General features: G+C 35.8%; 1 long non-coding RNA gene across 1 annotated transcript; it reads right to left on the minus strand.

Annotated features, from left to right (window-relative positions):
• Positions 11520-16672, minus strand: LOC109232995. The gene is made up of 6 exons (XR_002069021.1): positions 16528-16672; positions 16408-16443; positions 13664-13873; positions 13118-13210; positions 12903-13040; positions 11520-11734 (listed from the first exon to the last, which is right to left on the minus strand). It is a non-coding gene; the product is annotated as an uncharacterized LOC109232995 (long non-coding RNA).

Below are 26280 nucleotides of genomic sequence, written 5' to 3' on the forward strand. Positions count from 1 at the left end.
AGTAGTAACTTTTATATTTTATACTGTGTATTCTAACTTAATCAAATAACCAAACCTGCAAAAGATAATTTAGAGGAAACCACGAAAATGTCGAACCAAACAAATTTGGTTAATGTAAACCTAAGTTAATCAGACATTCTTCTCCTAGTTGCTAAATAAAATGAAGATTCTAAGGTCCCGTTTGACCATGAGTTTTGCCAAAATAAATTTGGAATTTATTTTCAAAACTCATGCTTGACCATAAATTTTGCTCATATTTTGGCCAAATCACAAATCCCAAATTTCAAATCCCAAAATCAGCTATTGGGCCAAAATCCCAAAACTTGGGAATTATATACATGTTTTTCCAAAATAAAGTTGGAAAATATGTTCTGAAAACGTATGTCCAAACACATTTTCATCTTCAAACCAAACTTCACCCAAATCAAATTTTGGATTTATGGCCAGACGCTAGCTAAACCTGCTATAGTCTCTGTTATTACTCCCAGATCATTAAAGTGAAAGACCAAACACATGCTTCAACAGATATACAAAGATCAAATGTCATTCAGATAAAGAGTATAAGTACTTTTGTGTCCCGTAGTTAATTTGAGAAAGATCATATCAGCTTCATAAATCATAGCAAAGAGTATTTTAATTATTATTAGAGCAGAATAATCACTTAAGTAAAGATAGATAAACAACAAGGAAAGAAGTTGAGAACAATTTAAAGACATGCTATGTTAATATGCAGGGTAAATAAAAACTGCTGCTCTCCAATGGAATTTTCTTTAAAGCACTTTTTGAGAAAGAAAAAACAAATTTTAAACCCCCCGTAGGCGGCAGCAAAAAGCCAAATCAAGAGTTCCATTTCTGTAATCCAAATGGAAACCGAAGGAGATGATGCTACCCATCGACACCCAAAACGGAGAAAACCCCGAAACCTTCCTTCCTCAGTCAAGCCAAGATTTAATGCCTACCCTTCCCTTCCTACTGAACTCATCACAAAAATCTTGTTAAAGCTTCCAGTTAAATCCCTCTTGCAATTCAGGTCTCTTTCAAAATCGAATTTGTGAAGACCCATCTCTTATTATCTAACCACCGTGGAGTTATGTTTAATGTTTGTAATGCTACACACTATGTCAAGGAGTGTTCTCTTAGCGCTTTACTTTATGATTCTGTTGCTGAGCCATTTCACTTGGATTATCCCGGTAAAAATCCCTATTATTATCCTTCGTTTATCAATGGATTGCTTTGTCTTGCCGTCGCAGCATCTGACAGATTATTATATAACTTGTTTCTATGGAATTCATCAATTCGAAAGTATAAGAAATTGCCTAATTACACACTTGATGTAAGTCGCCAACACAATTTGGACAAACATCGTTACAATTTCAGATTTGGTTTTGCAGAAATGGACGATTGTGTCGTGTTGAGGTCAGAATTGTTATTACACTGTATTTGTAAAATAAATTCTGGAAATATAAATGAATATAAACAGTAATGAATATAAACAGAAATGACATAAACCAATTCGAGCCCACTGAATTCACAGTGTTTCCTTAAGGAATTTAATCCCCTCCTAGTACCCAAGGTTATGGATTATTTCCTCCCAGGATAGAACGAATTACACACTGGTGTAGTGGTACTTCAAACCCCAGTGTTTCAGCGAACACAAAGTTCGGTAGCAAATCACACTTACTTTTTGCTTTGTTTTGATGCTAAAAGTATGCAGAAGAAGGAGAGGAAACTCAGAAAATTGTAGTTAAAATTCTGAGCAGAATAGTGTTGTATTTATAGCCAAAGTTGGGTCTCTTCAGAATGGCTGTTTATGCAAAACACCCACAACATAAATGCCATTACATAAATGGCCATTTACTCAATAATAAAGAGGGAAAATAAAGAGGGAAAATTGAAGAGGGTAGTTACTTTTCTGTTACCAAAACAGAAAAACGGATTGGATTTAATATTAATATTTAATATTAATATTTTGTTATTAAAACAAATATTTAATAACATTTCTGTTAATATTTTACTATTAACAAATAAATTTGGTCCAAAAAGTTAATCAATCAATTGACCAAATCCGAAGCCGAAGCCGAAGCCGAGCGAGCGACGACGACGGCGCGAGGCTTGCCTTCTTCTCAACTCTTTAAGAGCTAGAAGAAGAGCAATTGCTTATATACCCATAAAAAACCTCTTCCTCTTCCAATATGGGACAATGCCCATTTGCCAAGGGAGGGGGAACTTAAAATTTCACTCAAAAATTTCATTTCCCTCCATTTCCCATTCACCCTTTTTAAGTATTTAATATATTAATTAAATACCTTAAAAACCCAACAAGAATATATAGTCTAAAGTCTGATTCGTGGAGAGATATTGATGATTTTCAGGGTAGGCAGATGTTGTCTGTTTCGGGTAAGCTTGTGAATCAGAAACTTCATTGGCTTGACCAGGACCAGAACATCATTTTTTTTTCTTTTTTATTTGGCTGATGAGAAATGGGCAAAGGTAGAGCAGCCCTCTGATTTCAAAGGATGTGGTTTTTTGGTGCTACGAGTGTTTAGAAATTATCTTTCTGCAACTACGGGTGGATGACTCATGTAGATATCTGGGTTATGAAGGAGTATGGGGTAAAAGAATCTTGGACAAAGATGTTTACCATCAACTTTCCTGATCGTCCTACGGGATATATTTTTACTCCACCCAACAATTTTATGTCAAATGAAGGTGAAGTTTTGCTTCATTTTGGATCACGTTTCACGAAATACAATCTAAAGGATGACTCGACCAGATATCTAGATGTTTCTAACTTTGCTCCATGTCTTGAGGAGGCACAAATTTACGTTAAGAGCCTAAGTCGCGTCATGTCCTGCCTGATTATCTCTCCCCAATACTTCTTAGGTCTCCCTCTACCTCTCCTCGTGTCCACCACAGCCAGTCGCTCACACCTTCTCACCAGTGCATCAGTGCTCCTCCTCTGAACGTGCCCGAACCATCTGAGTCTTGCTTCCCGCATCTTGTCCTCCATGGGGGCCATGCCCACCTTCTCTCGAATATCTTCATTCCTAATCTTATCAATCCTTGTATGCCCGCACATCCACCTTAACATCCTCATCTCTAGGGGTGTTCACGGTTTGACGAATGTTGGTCCCCAAACGCACACGCAAGTATACGTGGTCGACAAGTAATATAGGATTATAAGTCCAGATATCATACCCACAGGGACTTGTGATTAACTATCAACTAAATTAAACCAAACAATTAATCTATTCAAGCGATTCCTAAAGTATGAATATTTAACTAAAATTAAACTAGAGTAACAAATTAAGAGATCAAAGAAAATAAGTTGGCGAATTATCGAGACGAATTCAATATGAGTGAATATTTAGAGCTATGGGTTAGCTAACAATCCCGTTGAGTTTTCCACCTAAATCGTCTAATTAATTTATCTGGTTTATTGATTGACAGGGTTAATATTGCTCGTAGCCTTCTCCCGAAGTACAACTCGCCTATTCAAGCTAACCTAACGCCTATATTCCTATGGAATTAGGATTAACAAGAACGCATTTATAATTCCCGTATAATAACCAAGCAAGGCGATTAGGTATATTCCTATCCTAACCGCAAATCCGCTCCCCCTAAGAGTTAAGATCTTGCTCTACTCAATCTTATATGCAATCTAGAATTCCCTCTCCCGAGTTCAATCCCAGATTCGTAGATAGTATTCAATTGGTGATCAAGCAATCAAATAATTAAGTGCAAGATTGAATAAATAAACCAATATGATAAAATAATAAGAACAATTCTAGCTTCAAACTACAACGTTCATGTAGCACCCAAAACTCTAGAACTAATAAACTATGAAATTAAAGGAAGAGAAGAGAAGAAAAACTAGTTCGAAGCCTCCTCCAAGCATGGTATGTGTTGCCCCACGTGAATTCTCCTCCAAAGTATGTTAGATATCACCAAAGTTGCGTCCTCTCCGTCCAAACTTACTCTAAAAACGTTCTCTCATGTATATATACCAAGTAGGGTTGGGAACAAACAATTATACCTTCTCCAATGTGAAAAAGGACACTTTTCCCGGGTGACTAGCGCGAGCTTGCGCATGACTTCGCGCATCATTCTGCCTCCAGCTCCTTAACACGCGCGACTTCGCGCTAACTTCACGCGTTCGCGCATTTTCTTTCCTTGTTTAACTAAATATAGCCTTGAGTTTTCCAACCATATATTGTGGAATCACTCCTACAAGGCATAAAAATACACAGCTGGTGCAAAACACTAGCGATTAAAGCGCAAACTCAACTCAAAGTGCAGTAAATTAGAGTGTAATAATCGACTAAAATAAGTAATTATAGCCTATCATCAACACCCCACACTTAAACGTTGCTCGTCCTCGAGCAATGGGACTATCTAATAAACCCCCCAACTACGTACAAGTATCAATTATAGAGGAGTACTTTATCTTTTACCCACACACTATACCCTAGACTATGATCAATACCGCCACACAAACATGAACACACAAAAATTCACATTATTCCCGTCTAAGCATGCCCAAGTATAATATTTCACTTCAATCAATTCCAACAACCTATTTGTCACCACCCAACCTCAAAAGCCGACTTGTAACCACTAAGCACCCTCAATTCATGCACTTACCTAACAAGAAAGTTTACAACATTACCAATCATTCATGAGATCATGTGCCCTCATCAACAAACAAAAGAGTGATTATAGATAGTCCATACATTCAAATATACTTTTGAATATAGATTAAGAACATCACACAATTGAACCAAATTCACTCACTCTCACAAAGGATTCATATGCATCCCGTGGTCGTACCATAAGCTTGCCCGTAGTGTATATCTCTACTAATTTAAGCTAGCCAAATCTAGGATCAATTAGAACTTTTAGGTTGTAATGTAGGCTAAGGGACGGGTATGATACAATTAGAAATAGTGGCACCCTCCTAAGCACTTTAATACACTACATTCACAATTCAAGCACATATTCTTCTCAACCAAATCACTTGCCATACAAAACATAGCCCTCTTTTTAGTTACGCAGTTCTCTATTTTTCACTAGCACAAATCAATAAGAATTGGAGGTGTTTTATGTTTCTACATACTTTCACTATTATTTTTTTTTTCCTTTCAATTTTTCTTTTCCTTTCTCTTTTTTTTTTTCTTCACACGCTCCATACAATAAAGTTCCTTGGCTAGTGTCTTTGATTTCAACTTTAGTGCACCAACGGGCCCTTCCATGGTTCCCCTCAAAAGTTACTCCTCAATCTCTAATCTTACTTCTTTTAGCGACTAAGTGCCTTAGGAGGTAAAGGTTCAATCAATATCAAATTAAGAACAAAATAGGGGTATGGCTTGTAACGTGGGTGCCAAAAGAAAGGTCTATAGGCTCAAAGCAACGGAAAATTTTATTTTTATGTGACAAACACATCCATGATCAAGCAAGAAAATGCCCACGTCATCTCCTAGATTAGCACACTTACAATTTCGCTTCAATTAACACACGGGGTAAGTTCTAGACTACACAGGATAGCATAGAAAATCACAATCCCTCACACACACGTTGCACATGACTCAATCAAGACGGTTCTATTCAACTCTCAAGTCAAGTAAGCACACATAATTAAGAAATTTAAGCAATATTGCACTATGTAGCATACAAGTCAAACAACTGAGAAAAGGTGTTTCAAAATAGGCTATTTACTTTACTTAGGCTTCACAATTCAAACCAAATATACGGAAAAACAGAATGTATGTCATAGCCTATTGTGCCAGCATCAACCATGTCAATGAGTATCTCGGAGCGACTCAGTTTCTTCCTAAACTACTCCTAAAAAAAATAAAGTACCCGGTTCGAGCTACACCCTTGGAAAAGAACCGACGCCCAAAGAAAAACCAAGGGATACTACCTAACTATCCTAAAAAAAAAAACTTTTTGGTATTTTTAATCGGACTTTTATCCCTCAAGAAAATTGTCCAAAAGATTCATCGTCGGGAAAAGTCCGAACTTTTTCTAATTTTTTTTTTAACAAAAACTACTACACTAAGAACGAGTACTACAACTACACTAAGAATGAGTACTATAACTAAGCTAAGATAGCACAGAAAATCACCCAGACAATCTCCTCACCCCCACACTTAAAATTGTGCAATGTCCTCAATGCACACTAAAAATAACAAGAGAGTAAAAGAGACTCCCTGGTAGGCCAATGGCCGAAGAATTAGCAGCTCTCGGGATACTCAGACTTCTCCTAGGTATGATTCCTTGTGCGGGTACCTCACACTTAATTTCAACCACCTGCTCGCTTTTGCACATGCCTCTTGGCTTTGATTCCATGCTCGTACTCCTACAAAACACAAAAATAATACTACAAAAAAAATATTAACACAATAAAATAAAATAAAAGAAAGGAAAAAAAAAATTGGATTGCCTCCCAACAAGTGCCTTATTTAACGTCGCGGCACGACGCCATCACTTTCACCACTTTTCCTTCCACTTTGAGGATATGAATTGCACCCCCAGTTTTGCATCAATTTTTGTGTCACGTTCTTGGGGCGGTGGTGTAAAAATAAAGAAACCAAGTAATAGGTATCGCATCTTGCACTTCTTGGCCTTCAAGTGAGGAATGCAGTTTGTCTCCTTGGTGTGGCAAATTTCAGAATGTAAACACTTTGTTCCTCATCCATTGACTCCTCCATATGCTCGACTGGGTCAATTCCCATATCACCAACCAAACACAACATTGAAAAATGTTTAGAATGAGGTCCAATACGCCCCAACTCCAAAATTGTATTATTTTTGACATCCTCAATTTCGCACTCTTCAACCTCGGCAACATCAACAAAAGCATTGTCTAATGATTGGTATTCTCGTTTTAGCTCCTGAATTTGGCCTAGAAGATCTTTTTCAGCTTCACACAACTCATCACTAAATTGTTGGGCGTTACACGCATCAACTTTTGCACTCAATTGAGCCTCTAAGTCGTGAATAGAACTTCCAAATTGATCGATCTCTTGTCCCAGTTCAGCTCTTCCTTCTATAAATTGTTGCATCTCATTCATAATTTTCTCACGGAAACCTCCATATTCCTCTAATAATTTCCCGTGCATATCAAGAATGCGAACATCGTGTTCTACATCATCCAATTAGTTACTCCTGTCAAACTCACAAGAATTATTAGAATCAACATAAGAAGTGATTGGAGTAGGATAACAACAGTTAGGACAATTATTCCAATTTCCATCACAAATAGTACATGATGGAGATGGTGCACATAACTCTGTATTTGGAATATTTTTACAATATTGCCACAAGTGGGTCCTTTACAATATGGACAAGGATCACAAAAACAAGAATACTTACTATCCCACCACTTTTCGTTCAAATATGACATGTAAAAAAAAATATATAATACTAACTACACTAGACTAAAATTAAAAACTTAAATACATAAAAAGTAAAAATCCAATCTAGTAAAATAGTTAATTTTTAAGTCCCCGGCAACGGCGCCAAAAACTTGTTGCTCCAAAACGCACACGCAAGTATACGTGATCGACAAGTAATATAGGATTATAAGTCCAGATATCGTACCCACAGGGACTTGTGATTAACTATCAACTAAATTAAACCAAACAATTAATCTATTCAAGCGAATTCCTAAAGTATGAATATTTAACTAAAATTAAACTAGAGTAACAAATTAAGAGATCAAAGAAAACAAGTTGGCGAATTATAGAGACGAATTCAATGTGAGTGAATATTCTAGAGTTATGGGTTAGCTAACAATCCCGTTGAGTTTTCCACTTAAATCGTCTAATTAATTTATCCGGTTTATTGATTGACAGGGTTAATATTGCTCGTAGCCTTCTCCCGAAGTAAAACTCGCCTATTCAAGCTAACCTAAGGCCTATATTCCTATGGAATTAGGATTAACAAGAACGCATTTATAATTCCCGTATAATAACCAAGCAAGGCGATTAGGTATATTCCTATCCTAACCGCAAATCCGCTCCCCCTAAGAGTTAAGATCTTGCTCTACTCAATCTTATATGCAATCTAGAATTCCCTCTCCCGAGTTCAATCCTAGATTCGTAGATAGTATTCAATTGGTGATTAAGCAATCAAATAATTAAGCGCAAGATTGAATAAATAAACCAATATGATAAAATAATAAGAACAATTCAAGCTTCAAACTACAACGTTCATGTAGCACCCAAAACTCTAGAACTAATAAACTATGAAATTAAAGGAAGATAAGAGAAAAAAAACTAGTTGAAAGCCTCCTCCAAGCGTGGTGTGTGTTCCTCCACGTGAATTCTCCGTCAAAGTATGTTAGAAATCACCAAAAATGGCATCCTCCCCCGTCCAAAATTACTCTAAAAACGTTCTCTCATGTATATATACCAAGTAGGGTTGGGCCCAAACAATTATACCTTCTCCAATGTGAAAAAGGACACTTTTCCCGGGTGACTAGCGCGAGTTCGCGCGTGACTTCGCATCATTCTGCATCCAGCTCCTTAACATGCGCGACTTCGCGCCAACTTCGCGCGTTCGCGCATTTTTCACCCTGTTGCGTTCCGAATTTGGGAAAACTTAAAACATGAAAGTTGTATCCATTTGAGTTAGCTTTCCAACCATATATTGTGGAGATAAAATGGAGTTCTGAGCAAAAAGTTATATCTATTTTACTAGACAGTGCGCAATCTGCCTACTGAATTCTTCGTTCGCTCTAACTAGCATCCGTTGACCCCCAAACGCGATCCCGGCTCGTATCGTTGGGCTTTTACTCAGACTTCAAAGCTCCAAATCACTTGAATTCATTCCATAACATCTACATAGCTCGGAATCACTCCTACAAGGCATAAAACACACAGTTAGTGCAAAACACTAGCGATTAAAGCTCAAACTCAATTAAAGTGCAGTAAATTAGAGTGTAATAATAGCCTATCATCAACGGAAAACCGATCCAAACCGAAACCGAACCAAACTGATTAAGTAAACCGATATTTTTTTTTTTGATTTGGATTGGTTTTGGTTTTAAATTTTAAAAACCGATAATATTTGGTTTGGTTTTGGTTCTATTTTAAAAAAATTGAAAAATAAACCGAACCAAACCGATTAATTATATTAATAATCTTAATTGTTATTTTGAATTTTGGTTTATCCTGTTATATCTTAAAAGATTGCCTAAGATCAAAACAATAGGATTCGACCAATTTTCTTTTCATTAATAGACTCTAATTCTCTAACCCTCCGCACATACTTTTGCCTAAAAGAAGAGGTAAAAAAAAAACCACCACAAGAGCAAAGAAAGCACATTCAAATTGCAAGACAACAATGGCTAAAGCTTGAGAAAGCAACCTTATAGTTTGTTTTTTGTTCATTCTTTTCATATAAACATGTAAATAAACTTTCAGTTCTCAAAGAAATATATAAAAAGCATAAATTTGGCAAATTATTTTCAGATTGTTGTCTAGCGTTGTTTTAATATTATCGACTTATCATTAGCTTACTAAGAACTGAAAAACCGAACCAAACCAACAACAATCAAACCGATGGTTTGTATTTAATTTGGTTTGGTTTTGGTTTTAAAATTTTAAAAACCGATTAAATTGGTTTGGTTTTGGTTTTAATCAAAAATCGACCAAACCGAACCGTGAACACCCCTACTCATCTCTGCAACTTTCATCTTCTGGATGTGTGAGTTCTTAACCGGTCAACACTCGGTCCCATACAACATGGCAGGCCTAACCACTGCTCTATAAAACAACAACAACTGAGTCTGAAATAACTCAGATGAAGACAATCCTTTGTTACAGCCTATGCATTTTTCTTAAGTGCTGTTAAAATTCCAGTCCATATTGCTTGGGGATCTTGTTAGTCATTGAACTATTTTCAAGAAACGATAATCTTTTGCAAGAGCAGTTATTTTGGTTGTATTACCTGATGTCTTGAACTTCAAACTGATAATGAATGCACTGTGCTCTGCAACTTTAGGAGTTATTTTTGTTCTTGTCTGAAAAATCAATCTTTTCATTAGATGTGGATTTTTAATATTCTACTCTTGTTGAAGAGAAAACGTACCTGCAGGCTGCAGCTGAAATATGTGTCTTTTAGACAAAAGTTTGTTACGTAACCATAGCTAATAATTAGTCCCTCTATCCCAAAAAAGGATGATACTTTTCGGATTTCGAGAGTCAAACGAATTGTTTTTTGACCACAACTTTTTCATATAACTTTTTAAATATTTTGAATTGTTGGTTATTGTGACACATAGTATCCTTTATGCAAGGGCGGCTCCATAAAATTAGTGGCCTAAAATTAAATTTTAATAAGAGGCCTTATACTTTTTTTATTAGTACGTATACACGCATATATGCAAAAAAATTAATCTTGCCATTTTTTTCATACTTGTTGTTTATAGTATATATTCTTAAATAACATAAAGTCTTTAATTTCACATAGTAATATTATTATTTATATTAGAAAAGAAAATTTGAAATAAATGAGATGTTAGACATGTATTTGCAATATGTTACCTTTAATATTGTTGTAAAAAATATATTTACTAATATGAAGATTTAAGTAGTTTAATTCAAAGTTTTAAAAATATTTCTACTGGTTAAGAGTAGATACCTTCTTCTTTTTTTTTTTTACAACTTTTTTTTTGTACTTTTTTATTTTTTCTACAATCATTAATATTATCTAATTTGATAAAATTCATTATTAATAATTTTGGGGGACCTAAATCAAGGCTTTACTAGTCTCCTACTAGAGCCACTTATCCACCCCTCATATTCTCAAAAAACTTATAGAGTCTCACTTAAGATAAGACAACAATGACAAGAGCATTAAAAGTAGTGAGTGTGTCATTCAGTTACCAAATGTGAATGAAGCTGATTGAACAATACGTTTATGGTGGGGCAGTAGTCTGTAAATAATTATTGATTGTCAATGAGGAGCACTACAAGAAAAACGGCCTTTAAGGAAGGGAAATCTGGTCCCTAAAAGACCAAATCTGGTCCCCAAAAGAGAAATAACGACGGGCAACAGCTGGTCGCAACCCGTCGTAATAGCTTCCGCCGCTAAAAGTCAATAGCGACGGGTCCAAAAACCTGGTCGTTAATTGATTTAGAGACGAGCAAAAATTCTGGTCGTAAAATACTTTTAGAGACTGCACATCTCGTCCCTAAAAGGTGATGAGAATTATACATATTCCCGTCATTAGAGCGTTTTAGCGACCAACCTCCAACTGGTCCTAGATTATCTTTTAGAGATGGGCAGAAAATCTGGTCGTAAAAAATAAATGTAATTCAATCGTTAAAACCATTTTAGCGACCAACCTTTAACGGGTCGTCCCAGATTATCTTTTATAGATGAGGTCCCTTTTTAAATTAAAATAATTGATGTAATTTGGCGACAATATTTTTGGTCTCTTATTGACCATGAGTAGTTCTAAAGCTCGATACACCAAAAGTATTTTTATCAATAAATATCAAATTGTTATAGAAAATCTAAATATAAAAATATAATATATCAAGTTAATATCCCATGATGATGTTAATTAGTTTCAATATTTGCTCAACACCTTAACAAAAAAACTTAGCTAACATCCTGAGCTAGACTATGATATCAAGTTTTGCATAACAGCCCTAGCAAAATAATAATGAACTTGTGCATCTTCTAAACTTGTATCTTGACTTGTAGCTTCAATCTTCAAAACCTGTAAGTACAAAAGTTTGAAAAGATGATAAATAACTATTGATAAAATAATATAATTAAGGCGTATTTGCAGCCTTAATTGCATCCTCCGCAAGCATGCTGCAGTGCAGTTTAACAAGTGGAAGGGAAAGATGTTTCGCTATTTCCCTGTAGTAAAGTCAAATATGTTTCAGAATACATCTCACGGCCTAGAAAAATGCAGACTACCAAATAATCTTCTAGCAGGTTGCACAGACATCAACAACAAGAAAGAATGAAAAATGCAGACTACCAATTTAATCTTCTACCAAAATACTTTACATCGCTTCAACATATTGTACTGCTTGGGAGATAATAATGTTGGGAAACATGAAGTTGAAACTATTCCATCCATCGTTAATATAACATAATAACAACATGCCCAATGGAAGCACAAGCTTGCAGGGAATCCCAGAAAGCAATTTTTTAAATTTAAAGATGGTACAAGTTTTCTTCCAAGCACCCCTGTATATGAACAGTTCTGAAGTAAATTCATTTCCTCTTAATTCGGTCTAAATTGTGTTACCACCTTATCTAAAAGTTTAACATGTTAGAAAGGATACACTTATATTTACTTAATTATATTATTTAAGTGAAAATAAAGCATATATAAAACCTGAAAGAGGGAACTAAATTACATTTTTTTGGACATGGGAATGTGATTAATCTATGTTATCTCCTTAGCTTCTCCTCTTTTTTCTTCTTGTGGCAGGTGATGGCATTGTGACAAAGGGACTAGGTTATGGAATAAGAATTATACAAAGCACTATTGCTGTTTATAGTGCTATTCATGCAGCTCGGAATATGGCAATCAATGAGGATAGACCAATATTAGTTGAGGTGAAACTTATGTATACTGTCATAATTGGCTTTTGAATGAATTCCAACTAAATGAAGTGAAAAATTATATGTGCATTTGGTGAAAATGTTCAGGCAATAACTTATCGAGTGGGACACCATTCAACATCTGATGATTCCACGAGGTATCGGCGAACAAATGAAATAGAATACTGGAAAAAAGCAAGATTACATATATTCTCTCAATCAATGACAATCATAGACACAAGAATAGCCAAATGATTTAGCATGCATGCTCTTCATTAGATTCAAGCAACTTCAAAGAAAATTGAAATGGAATTAACTTTGCCTACCAATATAATTCAAATTAAGATGTGGCAAGTTTCTCATAGAATTCACAAGATGTGGCAAGGTTCAACAAGCTTGTTATCTTTCTTACGGGTCTCAAAGAAAATTGTTGTCAAATCCGGTGGGTTGCCATCTTTTCCGCCCTTTACATTAAAGGCAAACTTGTCAAATAACAGCTCGTAAATATTTTCTTAGGAAAATAGAAATTTTATGATAATACCTTTTGATAAATGATCTCACGAATAGGCTTGCTACCAATATGATGAAGCATCTTCAACTTAGCTCGATTTGCCGCATTCCTGTTGCTTCTCGCCTATATTTGTGAAACATTAAGATTAAATGTAAGAAATTTAATAAATTTCAATTCTGTTATCTATATCGACATTGCTCACGAATTTTAACTACAATAATCTGGTTGTGCCTACCTTTGTCACTGTTTGCCATTTTTATTTATTAGAGTAATTGTCTTCTTTATTCACACATTTTTATTCACCCTCATATCTGATGACTTATTCTACATAGTCCGACTGCTTAAGCATATTCATATATATGCAATGTTCTTCAAGTGCACAAGCAGAAATAGTGATCTATTGGAACATGCATATTGAGAATGTAAAGTGATCTGGTGCATATTGAGAATGTAAAGTGATCTGGTGCACAAGCAGAAATGGTGATATGGTGCATGAGTTGTGATACTTAAGCTGAAACTACACATCGAAACACATAATTCGATAACTCAAATAGATTATTAAATCACTAGGCATACCTGAAAACTTTCTGAAGAAAAATGTTCTTTTACTAACCACTCCCATTCGTTCTTGTCTACTCCCTTTGGAATATTCTTAAGAGCCTGTTGGATTGGCTTATCCTTCACATATTTTGCATGAAAGTGTCCTCTCCATTTGTTCTATAACTCTTTCATCCATGCGAAGATATGATCACGATGATCATTCATGTTAACACTCTCAAATTTATCCTACAATAATCAAAACATGGGTTGAGTTAAATAATTAGTTCAGTTCTAGTAACTACTCATAATCCTGTGTTAGGAGCAACTCTACATCAGTTATACAGCAATTAACATATAATATAGTTTTAACTGTTATTTCAAACTCCACAGCAATTAACAGTTGAATCAGTTAACATTCTCCAAAAATTATACAAAAAAGCACAAGCATGAAGGATGACAGCATACTGGGCATAGTTTCCCTCAGTGTCCAGTTGATCAGTACACTATACATCCATATGAATACCTCAATACACACTTCATATATATAGGTATTGAGGTCACCAAGTTGCTCGAATGGAAAGGAATAAACTACAGGAGCCAAGCTATGAGCATTTGTGTCAAGCTAGGAATATTGTTTTGGAGGATATGCTACTAAATGCATATCATTCATTAATAATACATGGAGTAACAATTTGGATGATTTTCCAACCTCTGTCTACATCTTGATTTAAATGAAGTGTCCTGAATTTATCCGGATACGAAAATTACGTTTGTTCAATTTTCCTGTGCCACAGGAATGTTTCTACATCGACTAACAGGCTGAGTTAAATTAGCAGACATAATTGATTTCCAGTAGTACAAGGGATAATCTGTGAAAACATGGACTTTTTATTCTTTATAGAAAAAGAAACCAAACTAATTTTTTTCATATCGGGGAACTTTTTGAAATATGTTTCTGACAGCAGCTCGCCTTCATAACTCAGAAAATCACTGGTTCACCAGGCTTCATGTTCAAATGGTTAACTACACTAGAAGACTAAACAACAAGACAAAAAAAAACAAGACTAACGGCGTCTACATGCAGGTAAAATTTGTGATCATCTATATCACCCCCATCCAAAAACGCCAAAACTGTCAAAGAGGACAATATACAATTCTTCTGATGTTTTCTGGGGTTCAAAGACCATTTAGACAAAATCATAAAACTGATGCACATTTTCACATTTTCCTGCCATGATCCCAAAACGCAGAGTGACAACACAACTCCATGTGCTATTTATTTTTCTTTTTATTTCATCGACCCTCTCAAATACCAACTCCAGGTAGATATAAGGTTGCGGACACACTACCCTCCCCAGATCCCACTTGTGGGAATTATGTTGTTGTTGTTGTTGTTGTTGTTGTTGTTGTTGTCGACAGTCTCAAATAATAAGATTGATACTCTACTTTCACTCTGACATATCAGTAGTAATAGCCAACTGCATACCCAATCGGATCCATATCTTTTGCCCGTGGTTTGTGCAAAAAAAAGTAAAACGAACAGAGAATATAGATGCAGCTGAAAGCAGGAACAAGAAACAGAAGGAAAGGGCGGTTGAAAGCAGGAACTAGATGCAGCTGTTAAAGAGGCTAGGAAATCAGGAAAATTAATGTGCGTATGATTGTACCTTATGCATGCACTAGTTACACAGACAAGCAATGTGTTTCTAAATAAGGGTAAAAACAGACAAGCAACTGAATATTTTTCTAAATAGGGGTAACAAAGCAATATGTTTCTAAATAAATTGGGCATCCAGTTCTCTAATGAGAAGGAGTTATTGCCGCACGGCGTTCAAGCAGTCTAGCCAAATTAATTGCAGATTAAAACTATTAACAATTATCAGTCAGAGATTCGTTTCACTCGTTGTGATTCCTACACGGAGGCACAAACAGGAACACATGTATTCAACTAAATGATATGCATCTTCACTGTATATATAAATATCTTGCTTAACTCAATAGCTGCCCACATGTGATTCAACTTTTCTTCCTTTATATCATTCCGCGATGATACTCCCAACGGACACATATTACAGTCACGAACGATGTACACTACTTGTTACGATCAGATGAACACAACTGATTCAACTCTAACGTCGTACTTTCTAGTCGACTCGGCTCCTCTGTTTTTAGTTAATATATTGCAATATACAATCAGATGACACTTAGATAAATGAGTGCCTGGGGAGAAATCCTGAAATTTTCGGCTTTACTACTAACAGGGCCAACTCACTTTTGTTTGATACAGAAAATACGAGCATTGGTAATGAAACTACTGAAGTCACTGAAAAAATCACTGGGGAAAAAAAGCATAGAATTCTCCACCGACAAAATTAAAAAAACAGAGGAAAGGGAGCATGGATAACTGAAACATAAATTAAATACAAATTTGCACAAAAATATTCACAATATGAGTAGTATAAACCTTCAGAAACAGCACTCAATAATCAGTTTATAGAAGAAATCCCAAACAACAAACTTGAGCATACAATAGTAAAAATTATAGCAGCCCAAATATCCTCAAGATTAATCCCTCACTGAATACATAAAACTAATATGCCATTCATGGAATAATTAGCTTTCAAAACTGGTATGCACTTTGAATGAAATAAAATTCTTCAGATAATACGCTACAAACTTGAATACACTTCAGAAAATTAAATTATAAAATCAGGAATCCCAACCCAACAATTTTTCCACTGAATATATAAACGAAAAAATACCAGATTATGAAATCTTACCAATTTTTTAATGTTAGAGAAGAAGAAGAAGAAGATCTGCAAGAAGAAGAAGAAGATCTGCAATCAGCGAAATCAGAACACATAGAGAAGAAAAAGAGCAACTTGAAAGAGGAGGCATACCTTGGATTCTCAAAGGAGGAGATGGAAACTAGGGCAGATGATCAGTTGATCGATTTCGCACACGACCAGACGAGTGAGACCGGCTCTAACGCTAGGTAGACGGAGATTAGGGCAGAGAATTTTATGCGGTACTATGTTTTGAGAATACAAGGTTTAATTTTGTTTTCAGAACCTTTTACTTTTTAATTTTGGCGCCTAATTTTTAGAAAATAATAGTTTTTTAATATTTTGGTATTAGATTTGGCGGCACACTCTCACACTCGTGGCCTCTCAATTATAATTTGGGACCAGTTACTATTTTTTTAGGGACCAGACTTATTACCTTCACAATAAAATAAAGCATTAAGGAGCGCAATATAATCTCGTCCCAATACATGTATTATTAGCGACGGGATTATTAACTCGTCCCTAAAAGTTGGTCGTAAATAAGGTTTTTTCTTGTAGTGGAGCGGCTCAACAGAACTGGTGGCCTAAACTAAAATATATTAAAAAGACCCTGAAACGTCTTTTATAAAATCCATATAATATTGACATACAAAAAAACCTACATGACTTTGATATAGTGGTGAGAGCGCAACTCATGATGTATGAGTTAGGCGCGCGTCATATGGTATCGAATTCTCTCCTTAAGTGAAAATGGTAAAGGGTGAGCCCATTATTCATCATGTTTTGAACCTTGCCACATTTGTCTCAGTGATTTCTTAGTTAAAAGAGATGAGACACAAAAAAACTTGCTTTCTGGTGTGTGGATCAATCAAATAAGAAATATTTAATTTAGAGAATCTGAGTTGAAATTAGAAAGTAAAATCGTAAGAACAATGAAAAGGACTATACATAAAGAAAGAAAAATAAAATTAATGAGAAAGTAAACATATTATTTAATTTAGTGAGAAAAATTTATCTAATTAACTCACTCAATCTTACGTCTACCAAATGTTAAAAATTATTAAAATTTAAAATCTTTTATTAATAATTATATAAATATAAATTATGGAGTATATATTATATTATAATATAGCAATGCTTCTTATTTTTGGGGCCTTAGTTATTAGATGGCCTAAGGCAAGGGCTTCAGTTGCTTTACCCTAGAGCCGCCTTTGCCTTTAAGTAGTTTTCAAATATATAAATTTATTTTAAAAAAAATTTAAAGATTCTATATCCGAATTAATTGTCAAATTTAAGAAGTTTGACTCTCAAAATTCAAAAATATCATTTTTTGGGGATGGAGAAAGTATCATACATCTTATATAATTAGTAACTCTTGAGATTAAATTACTATTAATGGGTAAGATATTAGGAGTTCGGGAAAGTTTTTGCCACTAAATATTTTATTATCTAGTACCCCTTTCCTTGCAAAATAATGCTTACTTTCCCAACTGCCTACTGCTGCATGTCAATTAAATTGGGATATATTCACTTAAATGGCTGTCTGGCATCAGTTCTCTTGCCTGCTTAATTTTTACTTACAGTACTGGTTTCTGGAATAGATCAATATTCTCATCTTCATCTGGATCACTATCACAAATTAGGAGGAACTTACGCTAAACAGATGAATACTTAATAAGTCGATTGGATTTTGTAATGGTAATTGTTTGGTTATTGAAGTAAACGTTGAATCTCTTTCTTTAAAGGGCAAAAGGCTAAATATACCCCTAAAGTATCTGTATCTATATTATATTAAAAGGAGAGTAGTATACATTGTGGTTAAGCTAAGTGGCAAGCTAAAATGAAGCCACTTGGCAATTTTATTTATATATATATATATACCCACTCCTAGACTTTCTTCTATATTATCTAGAAATATGAAGGTAAAAAAATTAATTAAAAACTATAAAATAAAAAATATAGGAAACAAAATAAACTGAGATAACCTATGACTATTTATACTTTGTAGTAAGTTAAAATATAAAATAAAACTAATATTTACTTAAGATATATAATATTTATTGTCTTTAGAAAATAAAAAAATCAGATAGCAAAATAAGATCTTACATAAAATATATAAATTATTTATAAGGTAAGGAAAAATTAAATAATCAATAAAATATTTTAGTAATAAAAATAATAAAATCATATTGATATTGATAAATCAGGAAAATGGATATTCATACGCAAATATTACTATAAATTTAGATATTGCATGTTCAGACAACAAAGAATATATTTTTTATGATTATATCTGAATTGAGTACGGTTAATTTAAGTTTGAAAGCATAATTTTTTTGAGAATGCAGTCTAATATAGAAAATAGAAAGAATTATTGAATTGGAGATGAGATTTATTTTTAGAAATATGATAAGAAAATCATATTTTGCAATATGAACAATAAAGTCAAAATTACTCTTGAAATAATTTTTAATTTTTATCTAAATTATATTATAATGAGTGTGGTAGAAATAGATATTAAACTCAAACAAGCTAATGAAAAGCCACATTAAAATGTAATAATATTAGGTATTAAATAATATAATAGAAAATTAATGAATAAATAGAGGAAAAAGGATAAAACTTATTTATATTTAAGATGAGAAAGTTTTGGTTGTAGGTAAAAATAAAAGTTTTGGTTGTAGGTAAAAATAATAATATAAAAATTAATTAAAATCGCGTGCAAGCTCGCCCCTTTATGTCATGGAAGAGTTGAGCTTATTGCGGGGCTGGTTATTTAGAGCCAGCAGTTGGCTGTCGGATTTCATCCCGCAACTAGAAGAAGATAGCTTCGAGATGTGGTTGAATTTATAGTAGAGAAGAGAATGTATGAAAAGATAAAGGTAGTGTGGAGAAACTTACAGTTTAAGATGATTTAAAATAGTTAAATTATATTTAAAAATATTACTAATAGATTTAAATGATTACAAATTATGAATAAGATGATACAAACATAAAAATATATTAAACTTTATGAATAAAAAAGTGTATTTATTAAAGACTATTAAAAGGAGAATAAGCAAGACATTAACTTAATTACTAAGCTAATAAAATACTATATGATAGTATAATAATGTTAAATAATAAATGATACAATAACTGTAAGCAAAGAACAAAAAGGAAAAAGAATTTGCATAAAAATGATGTGATGAATAAGACATATTTGACTTTCAGATAAAAAGAAAGTGATAGTAAGAATTTTGTTAAAATAATACGATCTAATATGTTCAAACAAAACAAATCACAACATGACACATTTAGTATTCTAGACAGTGAAACGAAATGTAAAGTCAAGGGGTTAGGTTGCCACAAATGCAATAAAAAATAGGTTGAACAATAATTTCATATCTTACTTTTTAATTAATATCTAATGATTATATAATTTTAATATGAGGGTTTATATTTTAAGGTTATTTGCACATGATTCAAACAACCTACATCATAATTTGATATGGTTTATGTCCGAGCATCGCGTGCATCGCGCGGTCGATTTAAAATAGATTTATCCTCCGTTTAAAAAGTGACCTATTCGTACCCCTGCCGTGACACATTTGGCTCGAGTTTGCCCTTTATTCTAGCGGAAATCACCTACCTGAATTTAAAAAGCTTTTCCTCATTTAAAAAAAATAAAAATCCACTTGGCATTTTAATTAACCCCTCCCCGATCTAATTAACCATAACACACAGGCACCCCTTCTTTCACCCCCCAACCAGCTCTCATACTAACCCCTCACACATGCACACAGACCTGTATCTGTGCATCAAAGATGAAGAACACCAGCAACAACACTGAGCTCCCGGCGATTACATTCTCCGAACTAGATCTTTTAAGCAAACTGCCTAAAAATACTCGTAAACCGCCTCGCCGGAAGACGAACAATTTCGCCACTGCCGGAGTGAAGTTGCGGAGAGATATTGGAGGAACAAGGAGGAGGACTGAAGCTCCTCTTCTCTGGTGGAAGTCTAACGAGCATATTCATCACAATGCTTGTATGACGAAGGAAAAGTCATCGTCGGAGCTTGATTGGAAATGTTGCCGGATTGTTAGGAGTGTGGTTTCTGCTAGGAAGTTAGCTGCTGGACTGTTGACGCAGCAGCTGCCACAAGAGCTCCACCTGTTGAAACCACCTTAAACAGCCACCTCTCCTCCTTCGTTAACGTCATCCTGTTTTTTACCGGCAACGGAACTCCAAAATAAGTTGTTTTCAGTAACCAGAGGTCCACCCATTTTCATCTTTCCGTACGCGGCTCTTTTCAGTTAAGTAGAGGTAGGGTTTGTCGTTCGCGGTCGTCGGCGACGGGTTGGGATGGGAGCGTGGATTATATGATTTCTGTTAGACTGGGGTTTGGTTGGTTGGGGGGGGGGGGGGGGTAAAGAAGGTGTGTGTGTGTGTTAGAGTTAATTAGGTCTATTCATAGAAATTTTTTATTTTGTGGGTCATGTGTGGGTCCCAAAATTTTGTTGACCCAGATGTGTAAGATATGAGTTTACAAATATGTGAGATAAAAAGAGGCAAATCCCAGCAAAAAGTGTAACCACATAGGAGTGATTTTATTTTGTGCCTCACACAAGTTGTGTGACGCACAAAATAAAATCACTCCTATATGGTTACACTTTTTGCGGGGATTTGCCTTTTTTTTTTGCCACGTGAAGCAGGGGTGCACTTTTTAAACGGAGGGCAAATCTGTTCTAAATCGAATCCTAGTCTGTGCAAATGATCGAGGTCCCAAAGTAATATGACTATAAAACCCAGAAGTTAAAATTCACTGGGGAAGGGCTGGGGGAAGGGCTGGGGGAATGGCATGGTTCCGTCTTTCTCTGTTCTTTGTCTCAAGGAGTCGAGATTTATAATCATATGTAGTTTTTTCCAGGACTGTGTTGAAAGTATCGTTTGATCTGTTTATTTCTCTGGGGCCAGAGGCGTTGAAATCATGTGTGTCTGGAATGATATAGGTGTTGTGAATCATTTTTGAACATCTAGGAGCTGCTTCTGTTCTAAGCTCTCCTTAATGAGAACTGTCTCATGTTGGTCGCTAGCAAACAATTGACCCTATGCATAGCAAGTTCTTTACGTTGATAGGCTAAGAAATGATAGCGTTGCAATGAATTTTTTTCTGAAATCAGTAGCTAAAGAGCTTTGACGAGAATTCTTTTGGGAAATCAATCATTTTGAACTGTGATTTGGAACTCATATTAAAGTGGTTGCATAATGTATACGGCGAAATCGGAAGGTCCCATTTCTTGTCATTAAGGTACTTCGGAAGGTCACCTCGAAGGCTCAAGGCCATAACCGAGTATCCTTCCTCGAGGGTCGCCGACACTCGACCCCAAGATAATGATGACCACGACTATGATGAAGATGAGGAGTTCCCAAGGCGCACGGCTAAGACTGACAACGCCTAGCCGGTCTACTCTAAACCCGAGGGTATCATGTCTAGTTATCACATCTCCATATCTTTACGATTAATGCATTTTGTACTATGTAGGGATTTCCCTCCTATATAAAGGAGATCCTTGTCATTTGTAGGGGCCTGTTGCTCAAAGTACTCCACACGAAATATACAAGAACATTCTCTTTGCTCTCTAACATACCCTCTTGATATTACTGCTCCCATTTATTATCTTCATGTTTGTTATTCATTTATTGTTTATCATTGACAAGAGGGGTTGCTCTGATGGTAAGCAACCCCCACTTCCAACCAAGGGGTTGTGAGTTCGAGTCTCCCAAGAGCAAGGTGGGAAGTTCTTGGACGGAAGGATGCCGGGGGTCTATTTGGAAACAACCTCTCTACCCCAAGTTAAGGGTAAGGTCTGCGTACACATTACCTTCCCCAGACCCCACTAAGTGGGATTATATTGGGTTGTTGTTGTTGTTGTTGTTATTGCTTATCATTGGCCATAAAGAGCCTTCGTTGAGTATCTTATAACTTTTAACCCTGCCCCGGGTACCCTCGATAGCTCGTAACCGAGCCCTGGGATCAACCTCAAGGCCCCGAATCGACAAGCTCGAGGCCCCGAATAACTAGCCTATCGGTTTGATTATAGCTCTCTCCTTAACTTTATTTTGTCTCTAAGTCTCACATATCTAGCATCAACTGCTTAACAACTAACATAAAAATAAATCACGTATTTTTAGAGTCCCATCAACAAATTTAATTGTTATTATCATTTTCGCGGTAAACACATAAAATTTATTGTCACGACCCTGATTTTCCACCCTCGGGAGTCGTGATAGCGTCTACTAATGGGAGCTAGGCAAGCCAAATTTAATTACTTTTTCATTAATAACATAATTCCCTCAAACAATTATCGGCAATAATACAAAAGCAACGAAATTAAATAATAAGCGAAAGTCTCAATATTATAGAAAACCGAATAGAATTGCGGAAAAATTTCAACCAAGGCCTCTACCCAAGACCGGTGTCACAGTTTCACAGACGGTCTAAGAATACTACACATAAAAGTCTGAAAGAAATAAACTCGACACTGTCTCCAGAATTACATGAAAGAAACAGGAATATAGATGAAGGGAGACGCCATGGCCTGCGAATGCCTGCAAGGCTACCTCGGGTCTCACTGGACTGGAAGCCTGCTCCCACTCTATTGCTGCTGCTGTCTGAAGCCTGGGATATGTGCAAAATAGCACAGAGTGTAGTATCAGCACAACCGACCCCATGTGCTAGTAAGTGCCTACCCTAACCCCGGCGAAGTAGTACGAGGCTAGGACCAGACCACCAAATAAACCTGTGCAGATATATATACAAGTACAACGGAAAAGTAGCAAGAAAATAACAATTTAAGCTGGGGAAGGGAGCATGCTTCAGGGGCAACAGTTAGGAATAGAATTTCAGGAATAATAAAGCGTACATCTACAATTTAACTTCTAACCGTAAATGAAGAGATAAGGCAACTTTCATATTCAACTCATCTTGTTGCAGGCGTGCAACCCGATCCCATTTCTCAATATTTCGTGGTAGGCGTACCACCCGCTCCCATTTTAATATCACTCGTGGTAGGCGTACCACCCGCTCCCATTTCAATATCACTTGTGGTAGGCGTACCACCCGCTCCCATTTCAATATCACTTGTGGTAGGCGTACCACCCGCTCCCATTTCAATATCACTTGTGGTAGGCGTACCACCCGCTCCCATTTCAATATCAACAGTTCCTCTAAAAGAAAATTTACTCTAACAAACGCAACAATTAATACGAGTTCATAAGACAACAAGTACACAAAATTTATGATTTACTAAGGAAAACAAATAATGACAAATAGCAATTAATTGTGGATTATAAGGGGGCAATTAGGTAATTTAGTAATTTATATGTTAAATGTCACGTAGCAATTAGATCACAGAATCATGTAGCAATTAAGGCATAAATTCAAGACATAACGTTGCGCAAGGACACCTTGGTTCAATAATAACAAGTAACGTGATAAAGGGAAATGTCAACGTAAAGAATCACAGAAATAATGGAATAAGACAAGTAATGCACTTGAACTGATAACAACAAGAAATCATAGCAAACTGCAACAAGTGCACGGCATCACCCTTCGTGCTTTTACTCTCATCCTCACCAAGCAATGATATCATAAAATGTGCACGGCATCACCCTTCGTGCTTTTACTCTCTTTCCTCACATATAATCAATAGAATTGGCACGGAATGGTACATCGTGCGGCACGGCATCACCCTTCGTGCTTTACTCTCTTTTCCTCACAATAAGCAAACAGTGCACAGCATCACCCTTCGTGTTTTACACTCTTTCCTCACAAGAAAACAAACAATGCACGGCATCACCCTTCGTGCTTCAACACTCTTCCTCACCCAATAAACAATCACAAACAAGGGCAAGGGGATAAATAAACAATAGCAAGGGAACACAAACAAAAAATTAAAACCCGACAAGGGTACAACATCAATAATCTCAACGTCCCGGCAAGGGAAAATATCAATAACTCTTTCTCTTTCTTGCACTTTCATCTCATAGTTCACATTATCACTCGAGCCAATGCTCCAAAGATTTACTTATCTCATATAACTTCACAATTTGTATTTCAACTCGAACCAACGCTCCAGAAGTTCAAAGATCACAATTTCTTTCACAAGATCTTTACAACATATAGAAGTCATCAATTAAATATGGAAGATATAACAAAATCCCAACTATTCACAAAATAAGGACTCACGGTCATGCTAGACACCAATGTATAGATACTCGTCGCCATGCCTATACATCGTACCCGACAATTAGCAAGTAGCAAATAAGACTCAACTCCTATTTCCTCAAGCTAGGGTTAGACCAAACACTTACCTCGATGCTTTGAACTCAACTCAAGCCTCAACTATAGCTTTACGCCGTGATTCCACCTCCAATCCGCTCGAATCTAGCCATAAATTACTTAATTACTTTAATAAACACTAAATGAATCAATTTGAATGCATAAAAATGAATTTTCCAAAGTTTTTCCCAAAAATTTCAAAATCGCCCCGGGCCCACGTGGTCAAAACCCGAAGTTCGAACTAAAACCCGATTATCCATTCCCCCACGAACTCAAATATGTAATTTGTTTTGAAATCGGACCTCAAATTGAGGTCCAAATCCCCAATTTTAGAAAAACCTAGGTTCTACCCTAAACCCCCAATTTCACCCATGGATATCTTTGATTTTAAGTTGAAAACATGTTAAATGATGTTAAAGATTGGAAGAAATGAGTAAAAACCAACTTACAAATGATTTGGAAGAAGTCTTGTTCTTGAAAAATCGCCCAAAGAGGTTTGTGTTTTGAAAGAATGTTAAAATGACTCAAAAATTCGGCTAAGTGTAAAATATGCAGGCCTCAGATGTAGGAATTGCGAACTGGGGTTCGCAACTGTGAACCCCGACCTGCTACTTTGGGAATTGCGAACAATAGTTCGCATTTGCGAACTCCTTCCAAATATCCCAGGTTCGCATTTGCGACACAATAAGTCGCATTTGCGACTGCCCAGATTGGGAATTGCGAACAGTTAGATCGCATTTGCGATCAGCAGGTCAAAATCTCATTTTTCGCAATTGTGATGAAGAGCTCGCAATTGCGAGAGATCCTTCGCAAATGCTAAGATCACAGAGCTGAGCATACCACATTTTTCCAAAGTTCAAAAATGCAATCCGTGGCCTATCCAAAACTCACCCGAGCCCTCGGGGCTGCAAACCAAATATGCACACGACCTCAAAAACTTCCTACGGACTTATCCGTGCGATAAAATCGCCAAAATAACATCATATAAATCAAATCAAGCCTCAAAACTCATGATTTCTTCCAAGTTTTTCATAAAACATCAAATTTCGATTTTAAGTCTGAAACACGTCAAACGACGTCCGTTTTCAACCAAATTTTACAAAAAATGCTTAAATCATATATAAGACTTGTACGGGGCACCGGAACCAAAATACGGGCCCGATATTATAGTCTTCTGATCAAATTTTATTTCCAATTTCCTTAATTATTTCCAGAAAATAATTTCACACAAAAATTCATTTCTCGGGCTTGGGACCTCGGAATTCGATTCCTGGCATACACCCAAGTCCCATATTTTCCTACGGACCCTCCGGGACCGTCAAATCACGGGTCCGGGTCCGTTTACCCAAAATGTTGACCGAAGTCAAATCTATTCAATTTAATATCAAAATTTAGCATTTTCTCACAGAATTCATATTTAAGCTTTCCGGCTACGCGCCCGGACTGCGCATGCAAATTGAGGCAACCCTAAATGAGGTTTTCAAGGCCTCGGAAGCACAGAATAAGTAAGGAAACAAGTGATGACCCTTTGGGTCGTCACAT

Source organism: Nicotiana attenuata, chromosome 10, assembly GCF_001879085.1.
Source record: "Nicotiana attenuata strain UT chromosome 10, NIATTr2, whole genome shotgun sequence".
NCBI lineage: Eukaryota > Viridiplantae > Streptophyta > Magnoliopsida > Solanales > Solanaceae > Nicotiana > Nicotiana attenuata.